At 45.3% G+C, this 13,175-nt stretch overlaps 1 protein-coding gene across 3 annotated transcripts in view; it reads left to right on the top strand.

Moving 5' to 3' along the window:
- Positions 1 to 492: 492 nt before the first annotated feature.
- The window catches only part of TRAF3 (TNF receptor associated factor 3), an 80,439-nt gene continuing 67,756 nt past the window's right edge, over positions 493 to 13,175 (top strand). The window contains exons 1-2 of one of the 3 annotated variants that reach the window (XM_033139285.1): positions 1,447 to 1,520; positions 2,077 to 2,136. The gene's annotated coding sequence lies outside the window, so the exon portion shown is untranslated. Of the gene's footprint in view, positions 518 to 1,446; positions 1,521 to 2,076; positions 2,137 to 13,175 lie in introns of those variants that run through there. The other 2 variants (XM_033139276.1, XM_033139269.1) reach the window with 2 other exon arrangements.

Below are 13,175 nucleotides of genomic sequence, written 5' to 3'. Positions count from 1 at the left end.
AGCGGCTCGCCCCTCCCACCCACTCCGCCCCCCCCCCGCTGCTTCTCTCTTTGCTTGGCAGGGCAGGCAGCCAGTCCGCTGCGCCGGCCGCCCAGAAAAGGGGCGGGCACGCCCGCCGGAGTCCCTCCCGCCTGGCTTGCGACGGCGAGCTGCTGCCGCGCCTGCTTTCTCGCGCTTGTGCTTGCGCCGTAGCGAGAAGCCGGGCAGGGCGAGAGGAAGGGAACGCGGCGTGCCGGGGATTTCCAGCCTGGGCTTCGGGAGGGCGGGAGAGGAAGTGCGGGGCGGGGTGAGGGAGAGAAAGAGAGCCGGGGCAGCGCACCAGGGACTTTCCAGGCAGCCGGAGCGAGGCGGCGGCTGCTGCTGCTGCGTTTGGCGGGGCTGCTGCTTCTGCAGCAGGAGCGCTCGCGGGAGCAGAAGGCGGCGGCGGCGGCGCTGGTAGCGACACGGCTCTTTTCTCCTCCGTCCCCCCACTCCTTCCCTTCCCTTCCTCGGGCAGGGAGAGGAGAGAAGGAAGCAGGTAGGACAGCCGGGCTGTTGCGCCCCTCGAGGCGCAGGCAGAATCCGGGGAGAGGAGGCGAGCGGGGTCCCCTCCGGCTGAGGAGGCTGTGTGTGTGTGTGTGTGTGTGTGCGCGCGCGCGCGCGCAGGGGTTTGTGTTTGTGTGTGTGTGAGGCGGGCGGGGGGCGCCTCTTGTCTGCTGGCTGCTCCTGCCGCTGCTGCATTTGCGAGCAGGCTGTGAGGGGAAAGAGGTGAATGCCGGAGATCCTTTCCGGAGCCTCCGCGAGGAAAAGGGAAGGGGGCGTGAGGGAGGAGGAGGAGGACAGGGGCGGCTGGGTGGCCGGGCAGCCTTCATGGTGGCGCCGCCTCGGCTCCTGGGCTGGAGCTGCGAGGGGCTGCCCGGGGCAGAGCCGAGGAAGGTCGGCGGGCTCGGCTGCGCCGCGGCGGACAGGAGCGCGCGAGGAGCCGTCGGGGCTGCCTGAGGGCGCGCGAGAGAACGCCCGCTTGCCCGCCCCCTCCCGCTTCGCGGCTGTTGCTTTGCTCTCCCTCTCTGACGCCCCCCTCCCCATTCCACTCGAGGCAGCTGCCCACGAAGAAGGGGTCTATGCCCGGGGTCTATGCAGGGACCCGGTTGCTTCTGTTGCTCAGTCCCATTCGGTCTCCATGCTTTGACTGCCGGGGAAAAGGCTTCTGGGGCTCAGAGGTAGATTCCATTCGCTCGCTGCTGCTGCTGCTGCTGCTGCTCTTGCTCTCGACGCCAGGAGCAAATGCTCGCTCCTGAGCTGCTGGCTTTGCTCAGATCTCCAGACCCAAGTTCATCCTTCCAGCTGTTTGCTGCTATTGCTGCTCGCCCCCCACCCCACCCCCGCCGCTTCAGTCTGCCCTGGTGCTTGCTTTGGAGACGGGTGCGCGCGCGCCTGTGTGTGCATTATTGCTCTTTGAGAGAGAGAGAGAGAGAGAGAGACTATTTTGGAAGGCCGAAAAAAAACCTTAACGTCTCGGTGTTGGAAAGTGGATCAGACCAGTAAGTCTTTTTTAAAAATAAATAAATTCAGAATGGTTTATGTGGGTTGCTGGTGAAGGAAGCATGCTTCGACCCCCCCCCCTTCCTCTCCCATTGCTGTGCCTTAAAGGTGTCCCTGCATGCATTTGATGTGCTGTTTGAATGCAGAATGCTCTCTTAATTTCTGACTCCCTCCATATGCGGTCCGTGTGGGCGGGCCGTAGGTATTTAAAGGGGAAGTGTCTTGTCTTGCAAACCTTTTATTGGGGTGGGGGGTTGTTTTAATTCACTTGTGGCAAACTACTGTTGTATCAACTTTGCATGTTCCCACAGGCTAAACCTTTTTATTTTTTGGCTTGGTTGCTTCATGGTGACTGCACTGATGCTTGCAGTAGGTTGCATGTTGAATTTCAATCAGTGGTAGCAGCCATGCAGGGTAAGGGAACATTGCGGTTATAAGTGGAGGGAGAGCTCTAGGACAAGATACAGGATAAATTATCTGTAATATGGGTGCGTGCATTCTCATCTGTTGGGGGAAAAAAAACCCTTGTGTGTGTGTCTGTGTGCTCTTTCGTAGGAATAGCCTTGTAGCCAGTGCGGAAAAAGGAGCTCTTCTGTAAAGGACGCATAAAGAAAGGTATCTATTATGGCCTTTACACGTTATGAACCAAGGTGCTTTTTAGATGTGCATGGTTTTAACATGTGGGGAATGTTAACTTGTGTATGATTACGTCATGTTGTAGTGTAACAAAAGGGAATGGGGTTTTTTAAAAGTTTTATCCTGAGTCATTCCTCTGCAGACGAATCTTTTGTTAAAAGCAGTAACTGCTATGTTTTTGTTTCCTAACCCCCCCACCCCCCCACCCAGTAAGGCAGGAAAGAAAAGCCAGTAACTGATCAGTCACAGACATGTATATTTAGATAATGCTTGGAGGTATGATTAAACTTGGAAAATCGTAGTTTGCTTAGCATTCTGGTCATGTCTCCATAGTGTTGTACCAGGGTATTGCTGATAGAGGATTTGTATGGGCTGCCAGCTGCAGGAGCCCTTGCTTCCAGCTGTAGTTAAGCCTCTTTGCTCTTACCATTTCCCGGTAGCAGAATGGGAAGAACCCGCAACGCATCATCAGGTTTTTCTTTTTAGGATATTGAATGCTTGCGTATTTGTGTGTGTGTGTAAGAGTGAGGAGGGAAGAAGAGTTGTCAGTCTCTTGGCGACGGCTGAACGTTGTGCATTGTGATCAATGAGTTTACAGAAAAAAACATTACGCGTTACTACTTTCAAGGGATGCATTTGGGCTCTATTTTGCCTGTCACTGACCTCGGTGGCTGAATTTCTATTGACGTCTTTGAGGCTAGGATTGCACCAGTGGTAATGTAATCCTAAAGTACGGTCCATAAATGGGTGTAGCTTCTATTCTAGCATATGCTGTTGAATTGCGGTACTATGAATGGCTTTCAACATGGATTCTGACCCTGGCTGTTTAGTGCAAAATGCTTATTTCAAGTAGTTACTGGGGGTGTACGATAGCTGAATTGCAACCTATGAGTACAATTTCCATCTACATGTGTCTTCCTCCCTCCCCACCCCACAATCTTGTTTAATCACTGAGGTCCAGCTTATGGTTTTGAATCGGCATATATTTTGCTCTTAAAATAAGGCAGTTTTTCAAAGTTACATTTTCTGGATTAAGATGCTTGTGAATATAGCATGCGTGCATTTAGTTTAAAGTGTTTATAGGAAAGGCATTAAGCATTTGAGGCAAAATCACTTTCATGTCTGAACGTGTGGTTTCTTGGTCTCGTTGGGAAGCCCCTGAGAATACTGGTTAATAATGGAAACAGTGATCTTACTTGAGGTTAGGCAGCTAAAGTTATCTTTGTAGTTAGGATTTTTGCACCTGCTTCTAAATGCAGGCTGTGTTCATTGTTGTTGCATAGTATGTTGGTGAAGTGCTTTTTGGTTCAGTAGCACCGAACACTTAACATGTTCTGTGTATGGTGGCAAAGCAGCCAGTCCAGCATGTGGGTGAGGAAGGATACTGACATCCATAGCTTTCCTGGAATACAGCAGTAAGGAAGGCTGATCTTCTGTGACAGCTGGACACAGACATTCTGGAAGTGAAATAGGCACACAATTTGTGATTGCCGTACACAAGACGTTTCAGTTGAATTAATGTGTATGTTATTGCATCTAGTCATCAGTGGGTATGGAACACACCACGGGGTTAAAAGCAAGGAATTCTGTAGTATTTGTCAGCATGTAGTAAGACACCTAAGAACTGGGCTGGATCCAGTCAAAGGCCTATCCAGTGCAGCACACAAGTGGTCAAGACAAGCAGATGCTTCTGGGAAGCTCGCAAGCAGGACATGGAGACGGTAATTCTCTTCCGCTGTTGTTTCCCAGCAACTGGCATTCAGATGCATGCTTCCTCTGATCTGGAGGGAGTATATACCCATTGTGAGTAGTAGCCATTGAGAGACGTATCCTTCAATGACCAGGGACGAATTTGTGGAGTACAGCATCAATGAAAATTCCAAAACCGGCAGGGATATGTTAAAGGAAATGGGTTCTATGCCGAGGATGCATTTCAGAATGCCTGAATGCGTGCAAATTATTTCCGTGCCCTCAAGTGACTTTTACATCACAATATATACAGAAGAGGAGAGATGGAAAAGAGGCTGTTGGATAAAGGAAAGGGGATGATGCAGTGGAGCGGATTCACGCTGGAATTAAATAGTACAATGTGCTCTTAAGTTTTGTTTTCCCTTTGTGGGTTTCTTTAAATAATAATAATGTAGGCTTGGATCCCAGCTGTTCTTAAAATCAACACAAGTCTACATAAGCAGCAGACAACAACAACAAAACGAGAGTTGCAAAGTCTGCTGCTAGCAAATTGCCTTCTGAAATGTTTTGACATGACCTTTCGTGACTCAGTGTCTTGACTCAGTGGCACTCTCCACACGATTTTCAACAGGCTTCTTTTAGCCTAGTCAATTTCTTAGCCAGTGGAAAGTGAGATTGTTGTCCTCACTGCCCTTGGCTGTAGCCATTGGGCCAGTCTGCATGGACTTCCCCACAAGCAGAAGCCCTCTGTGGCATGCAAGCAAGACTGTGGCTTTCTGCCTTTCCCAACGCGCACACCTGTTCCACCTCCAGGCGCAGTAGACACCCACATGTGGGCATAAAATATGCATAGGACCTGTGCGTGTATAAAATAAAAAGGTAATGGTAATGAACAAAACAACGCATGCAGTCCTGATCTGTGCAATCAGCTGGAATTTTACAGATGTGGGCATTTAACAAGTGCCAGAGTGTGCCCTTCTCCAGTGGTGGTGAAATAAACTTGAACTAGTCCATTGGGTAGCAGTGGTTGATGGGAGCTGTGGATCTCTGAAATGAACCTGTAAAATGGGTACAAAGTTTCCTTCCGCAGCCAAGTGGTTTAGATTTTTTTTTAAATTTAAATTTCTTCATTACTGAAAACCCTAAAGTACTTCATCCCCCCCTTTAGAATAGTTATATCCAATTTTACTCCCATCATGGTAAATTGATTGGTAGCCTTTTAAGGTGTGTGGTTTTGTGTTCATTCAAATAAATGGTATTACTGTATTGTTTCAGTAATAATTTCACGCCAGTGCCTTTTCTTCTGGGATATACTGTTTTATGCCTCTTGGGATTGTAGAAGGTAGTAGTAGTATCAACCTTGTTTGACAGAGCCGTTCTAGCTAACAGTTTATATTGTGTGTAGAATTTCGGAGTGGTCCTTCTTGCTTTAAACAGAATCTCCTAAGGATGCTCAGAGCTACTTCTGGATATTCCTGCAGACTTCACTCCATATGGCTGGATTTAGTAGTAAAGCACAGAAGTGTTGCTGTCTTTCCTCAAACAAAACTTTAAATGTTGCTGCAGCAAAAACAATCAGTGTTTAGGGTACAACCATGACTGTACCTTGAGTTCATAGCTCCACCCCACTAGCGGAAAGTATGGCACGTATTGAAAGAGACTTTTTGTAATGCCGCATGGCAGGCTTGAGAGAATTGCCAACACGAAACTTTCATTGGGTCCTTGTGGATTCGTTTTTGAAAACAAACCCTAAAACGCAGAAACCTACCATTTATTCAAGAGCATAATTTTAGATCCCTGTACAACCTTTAAAAACGGAGAGTTAATTTGTGTTAATTTTGAACTCCCTCACCCCGATGTATTTGAAGCTAGGGTTAAAGAAAGTAGGAACAATCAGTTAACCATAATTTGTTCCGAACCCCCCCCCGATACAAGTTTTTTTTTCTTTTTTTTAATAAATGTTGCCCATATAACACACTAGTGAGGAAGTGCCCTGAATCTCACTTAGGAAGGAACTAACCAGCCTACAAACCACTATTGAGATGGTCTTGCTTTCTGTCACCAAACCTACCAATCTCGCCCTGTGTCCTTTCATGCACTTTTAAAACTGTGATGGAGGAAGAAAGCCTGCAGGTCCCACCCTCTCCAAGGAAGTTCTTGAAGATGACCACCAATATCCTCCAGGGGGCTTCCCCTATAAGAAGAAGCAGAACTACCTCAGCACTCTTTGCATATGCTTGCAGTCAGCTGATTTATCTCCATACTGCAGAGTTAACTACTCATCCCAGAGCCTTCTTGGAGGAAGTGGAATTTGGCTGGGAGATCAACCCTTAAGATTGAGGTTGGGGAGAGAATGAATGAACACAGGTTGATTTGACACTGCCGCTGCTGTGCCTGGAAGCCACTGGTAGCTCCAAGTGACATTTCTTTTTATTTATTTATTTAGATTTTTGTATCAGCTGTTCCTCCAAGAAACTTAGATCAGCGACTCACCACTGTGGTTGGAGGGAAAAAGAGAGACATAGACAGTAACTTGTTCAAGGTTTCGTGGAGTAGGAATTTCAACACGGGTTTCATTTTTTCAAGCTCAAAACTAGCTGTTGTACCACACTAGTTTTCATGCTATACTTGAAACAGCTGTTTCAAATGGAATTAATGAATACATTGTGAAGTAAAGCTTGCCTACTTTTCTAGATTGCCAGTGCTGACAGCAGTGAGAAACCTGTGGTTCTCTGGGTGTTTTGGGTCTCTAACTCTCATCAGCTCCAGCCAGCATGACTAGTGGTTAGGGATTAGGGGAGCTGTGCTCCCACAAGAACTGCAGGGCTACAGGCTCCTGATCTTGGCTCTGTCACTTGGAACTCCCACTGACTGCTGTCGTCATCGTACAGGCTGCTCAGATGCAACAGTTCTAATTTGAATAAGATTTGATGAAAGAAGCCAGTCTCTGAAATTAATGTGTCTGGATTAATAACATTCAAAACACCAGCAGACATTGATCTTGTTGAAACTATTTTTCCGTGTTACTCTATTAAATATGGTTTATACCCAATTCTGATGATGGTGAGAGGTAGTCATCCGTCTTTCTAGTGTCATGGTAAGTTTACCTTACACATAAGGAACACTTTCCTTCAAGATCTTCAGAAAGACACCAATGTTCCAATACACAAACTTATTATCACTTTGAAAACCAGACCTTCAGCCAGGAACAACAAGAGACTCAAATCACCCACCAGTTATAAGTCTTCGTTCTGTGGTTAACAATGGCATTAACCAGTAAAATGGTAATACCACTCAAAATTGAGAAAACCCATATTTGAATACTACCCCCCCCCAAAAAAAACCCCTCCATGTTTCCTGCCTTACTTGAATCCATGGTCTAACTCTGAATATGTGGTGGCAAAGGAAGCATTGAAGTTCTTAGTGTTGTGTCATTATACCTTCCCAAGAAACACTTGCTTTCAGAAAGAGTCTAAGTTAGGGTTCCTATACTAGGCGATATGAGACAGGTTCCAATGTGCCTGCTCAATGGTTGCTTGGGATAAAATCTGGGCAATCAGGGTTTGTTAGTTATTATCATTATATGTTGATCCTGAAGCACCATTGATTGTGTGCCATTGTGAGTATCATAAAGGAGATACCAGTACTTTCCTCTCTACAGACACAGGCAGATATATATTGTTGTGAGTTTGTGGGTGCCCCACTCCCCTCTGCTATGTGTTTCAGACTCCCCCCTGTTAAGGGTTTCTGGGTGGCACACACTCCTGGATTCAGCAAATGTTAAAATGTAAGCTAGGTCAGTTTCCTGAGGAGGTAATCGCCTGGGGTGATGGGTCATTAGAAGAACAAAACAAAGGTGCCGAGCCATTAGGAAAGCCAAGGTGAGAGGGCTCTGTGCCAGAGGGCAAATGGGTGGGGGCACCTCCTCCAGCTGTTAGAAGACAAAGGCAGAGTTTGGAGTTGACTGTGATGTGCTCTAGAGGACAAAAAAAGGTTGCAGGCTGGTAAAGGCGGTAAGCTGGAGTGAGGCTCAGAGCACGATGGTTGATTTCTGTTTGAATCCAAGGCAGATGCTATGGAAGAAACAAGACCCCCTTGGGGTGTTGATGCTGTGAACCGCTCCGTTGTAGGCTCAGTTGTATATATGTGTAAATAAACCACCCCAGTCTCTGCTGTGCCTCATTTCCAAAGGGAAATGTGAACCCCAGGTTAAATGCCTGGAACCCCTGGAATTTTGCACACAATTTCCTGCCTGGCTGCATGCATTGCAGACCTATATTGCATTCAAATTAATGATCCTCAAGTCACACCGAATGCTAGTGATGCTGGATGCTTCCTTGGTCTGGTCTTGTTTTAATGGACTATGGTTTATTAGTACCTGTGGTGATGGAGTGGAAAGAAGTAAAAGGTCAGGCAGTGAGACTGGGAAGGATCCATGTCCAAGACCCTGGGGAAATGTTGTTGGAGATGGAAACACTGAGCTGGGTGTAGCAATGATATAAGGCAGGGAATAGGAATTCTGAAGTCTTCCATATGTTACTTTGCCCCCCTCCCACCATGAGACGATTAATCTCAGGGTTGTGAGTTCAAGCCCTGTGTTGGGCAAAAGATTCCTGCATTGCAGGGAGTTTGGCTAGATGATCTTTGTGGTCCTTCCAACTCTATGATTCCATGAACCCTGACTTGTGGTGATGGGAGCAGGCACTGGGCAACACATAGAGCAGCCCAGATGTTGTCAGACTACAACACCCATCATCCCTGACCACTGGTCCTGCTAGCTAGGGATGATGGGAGTTATAGTCCAGCAACAGCTTGGAGACCCCTTCGTTGAGAAAGGCATCAGCCACAAACTCCACACACCTCTGCTCTTAAGGCATCCTTATCATATGATGAAGTGAGAATAATGCCAAAATGAGGAAGAAGAAAACGCTAACAGCTGATACTACAAAAGCACTAAAGCAAAATAAAAGAAACTTTAAACTTAATCCACTAGGGAAGAGGGAGCCAGTGTAGAGAGATTTTCAAAGGACAGAGACTATCTCGGTGAGTGGAGAGAGAAATTAGATGAAGGGAAAAGTTTGACAGATGCTGAAGGCGAAAGAGAAGGCTTCCGTTGTGTGGCAATACATCCTTTGTGGAGCAACAGCTGAAACTTTCTGGCTTCATGAATTTAATAGAGTTGCATATTTCAGAGTTCTGCCATAAAATCCAGGAGACATTAAAATATAATCTCCCTTGGGGCGTGCCTCATGTAAGGCTCGCTGAAGGCCTGCATTGCTATCTATAGAGTCTTCTTTAAAAAATAATGTAAAAGTGGTATTTTAAAATATTTTTTAAGCTTCCTGGTGTCTGAGCCTTTGGCTTTGTTAAGGGCACTTAATGGAAGGGCTTTTGATCTAGCAGACACATTTGAGAATCAAAGAGGAAGAGAAGCAGTTTTTGCACCCGAGATAATTGCCAGGGAACCCTACAGAACCCAGTGGAATGTGGTGGTGGGATGTTGCAAGGGAACAGAAAATAGGCAAAAAAAAAAAAAAAAAACTCCCACCCCAAACCCCTTCCTTCTCATTAGCAGAGACACCTACTGGGTCTAAAGTGCTTACATGAGCACAGTGGCACCAGTTGGATTCCATTCAACACTAGATCACAGCTCCCAATCCTTTCATACAAAAATCCATTCCAGGTTTTCCCCAAAAGCTTTCTTTGTGTCAGCAGCCTTTTTTGTGGGGTGGGCGGATGGCAACACCATTTTGGTGTTCGTGTTATTCAGCAATTGATAATTGGAAAACCTTGTTGATTTATTGCACATCTCCCTAATAGACATGATAGAAAAGGAGGGAGGGTGCTGCAAATCAGCCGGAGATTCACTAGTAGATTTCTTGCTTTCTTTGGTCATACATGGGTAGTAGTTGCAATGCCGTTATCATTGTGCTGCTTAAAACGATGGAAGCAGTTGTTGAGAGGCTTAAGTACGTTGCAAGCAATTCAGCCACTTTGCTCTCACTTCTTTTTTCCTGATGGATCATGTCCGGCCGTGAAAATTTTTGGTTAGCTTACTGCATGAGAGCTTTCTACCTTCTCAGAATGATTCATTGCACCCAGAATAGGGGTTGAAAGGCTATTTACTTTCAATATAGAGTGGCAGAATTTCTCTTGGGTCCATGTAGCAGTGGGGCATAGTTTAGTTCAAGTATTTGCCGTATGTCCAACCTTTTTGAGTAATGTGAGTTGTTTTGGGTAAAAACTCCACCTTTATTTAACTTAGCAGCTAACCTAGAACTTGGTTAGCACAAGCCATCAAAATTTGAGTCCCAACCAATGCCACATGAGCGCAAAACATTTAGAGCATATTCATGCTACTTTTAACAGTCATGACTTCCCCTAAAGCATCATAGATTAACCTCTCAGGGAGCTACAATTCCCAGCATGCTTACCAAACTGCAGTTCCCAGGGCACATAGTAGAAAGCTATGTGCCTTAAGTGTGTATTGTGAACGAATCTCAAAGCTGTGTGAGGTTTGGAATTTTCTATGTGTTTTCAACATAGCCATCACACCTACCAGGCTCTGTGGTTTCCTAGGTCTGGGATGAGGACTCTGTTGTCTTCCAGATGTAGTAGGACCACAACTCCCATCGTCCCTGACCGTTGCCCATGCTGGCTGGGGATGATGGGATCTGGAGTCTAGCAGCTCTTCGTTTCCTTACCCATGTCTTAAGATGAGAAATCGCTAGCTGTGGTTCTGGCACTGTCCTTGCTACCCATGCGTTTATCATGAAGACTTAATCCTATAAATCATTATTATTTACTGGGGCTTAATTCTCTTGCAGTCTGTAAATCTTTGGGCTGTGTTTCTTGTAACTGCTGATGGGGAACTGACTGTACACCCCCCCCATCTCATTTTAAAACCAACCTTAGTCTTCGTTATTTTAACATGGTTTTAAATAAACATTATGTCTATATTGTAAACAGCTTTGAGATTCATTTCTTTAAAATATAAAGTGGTCTTGAAATAAGTAACAATAAAATTTATAAAAAAATGATGTTCTCTTGGTGTGTCTTTAAGGTGAGCTGTAAGCTGTTTTATTCAATCCACACTAGGGAAGGCCTTGCGGTTGGGGCGGGACTTCTGTTGTTTTCATTATTGTAATTTGTGTATACAGTGGTTTTGATTTTGTAACGTGCCTAGAGATTTTTAAAATTGATAGATGGATCATATAAATTTAATAAAAAGATTTGCATGTAGGAAGCTGCTTTATGCCACATCAGACTTTTGTCAGTTTAGCCTGTTGTTGTCTGGCTGGCAGTGGTTTTTCCAGGATCTCGGGCAGATTTTCGTCCCCATCACCTGTTACCTGGTCCTTTTAACCAGGAGGTGCCAGGGGTTGAACCTGGGAACCTCTGTGTATATGAAGTGTGTGCTCTCTTCAACTCATATGACCTTCCTTCTGAATTTTGCATTTGGCGAAGGAGATAAAAGCAATTTCATGTTTGTTTCCCTCCCTGAAAGTAATTCTGCAGAGGCAGATGTGGGTGGCAATAAGCTGTGATAATGGAGTCCAAAATGCTCCTTGGGGCCTATTCAGTGCAGCCAGAGGAGGACTCTGCGCATGCCATCTGAAATGTGTGACACCAGCCACCACTGAAAATGATTTCGGAAGGAAGGTAAGAAAGAAACAAGCAAACTATACTTGGTGGATGGTTCAGATGTCAGTCTAAATTTAATGTCAGGATTTTGGACTCTGCGGTATTGGTGGAAATTTCCTTTTTTTAAATTTGTGTTTGTTCATGTGACCAGCCTAATGGCAGTAAGGTTATTTGTTGTTGTTGTTGTTTAGTCGTGTCCGACTCTTCGTGACCCCATGGACCAGAGCACGCCAGGCACTCCTTTCTTCCACTGCCTTCCGCAGTTATTAATGACCTAGATTAGGATAAAAGGCTATATTTTTAAAATTTAATTTGGACCGGAGGAATGTACTTGCTTTATTAGGTTCATTTGTACACCATTCTTAATTTAGAAAAATCGCAAAGATTCTAATGAAGATAGGGGGATGGGTCCCCCCTCTGTTGAAAGAGTGGAGGGTCGTGAGATGTGGTGAATCCTTCTCAGTATTGGTACCAAGTCCATTGAACTTGCTCCTTATGCAGCCTTGTTCCTCCCTTATTCCTTTTAATAGGCACCAGTTCAGCAGAGGTTGTTTTTTTAAAATATATATAATAGAGTGTTTAGGGTTCTTTGAACCTTGATTTACCCATTGTTCTTCATAAGAATAACTGTTGGATCAGACCAAAAGCTTGAATAGTCCAGCATCCCATTCTCACCATGGCCAACCAGATGCCACTGGGACACCCACACACAGGAAACAAACACAACAACACTTTCCCCACTTGTGCTTCCCAGAAACTGGTATACGGAGCCATAACACCTCCCAATACTTTAGATAGTATACACCTAGTGACCATCAATAGCTTTACCCTTCAAGAATTTGTCTGAACTCCATTTTAAGTCATTCGAGTTGACCATTACTTTACACACCTTTATGGCTTTTTTCTTTTTGGTGGGGTGGTAGAATCTTGTTTATTTTAAAATAAAGATTATAACGTATATTTTTCCTAAACTTAAAAGTCCTTGAAAGGAGCCCCAACCTCTTTCTAGGCCTGCTTAGATTCAACAAGGTGTAGGCCTCATGTGCCTTCATACAATCCCTCTTTCTCAGTGTTAGAAACTCAGGTGTATAAACTAGGTGCCAAATGGCTCCTTAAACCAGGGTTACATTCACCAAAACAGAATGTCTAGTTGCCATTTTTGGGCTAGAAGGCTCTAAAAGTCTTAGTTTTCAAATAACAGACTGACTGTGATTGATTCTCAGTTAAACATCTGGCTAGTTCAGATGACCACCTTGAAGCTAGGTTAAGAGCTTTGAGAACTTAAAGAAGAAAAGCCCTTGATCCATATGTATTGGCCTATTGTGACCTCTCTTTCTTAATGGTGACTGTTCCTTCTCTGGTTGCACAGAAAAAGAAGTTTGGTTCCAGAAATTCATTCCAGTTGTACAGATACTTTCCTCAGCAATTATGGCCAGTTCAGATCGTATCAGACTCAGGTGCTTGGGTATTAGTGCGCATTACTCATTTTGGCTGTTATTTATGCGTTCATTGCCCGTTCGCTCAGTTTAGATAGGTCTTCCTGGAGTTTTTCACAGTCTCCTAATACAGGTCCTTGAGGGGATCTCATTGCTTGTGTGCCCTCCCATTGTGAGAGTTGCCCACTTCTTCCTACTGTTTGCTTCCTGTTGTTCAGCCGCCTGTTGATCCACAAGATGTTTCCATTT

The sequence above is a fragment of the Lacerta agilis genome, chromosome 1 (assembly GCF_009819535.1).
Source record: "Lacerta agilis isolate rLacAgi1 chromosome 1, rLacAgi1.pri, whole genome shotgun sequence".
In the NCBI taxonomy this organism is placed as follows: domain Eukaryota; kingdom Metazoa; phylum Chordata; class Lepidosauria; order Squamata; family Lacertidae; genus Lacerta; species Lacerta agilis.
This window is presented reverse-complemented; position numbering and strand designations above follow the sequence as displayed.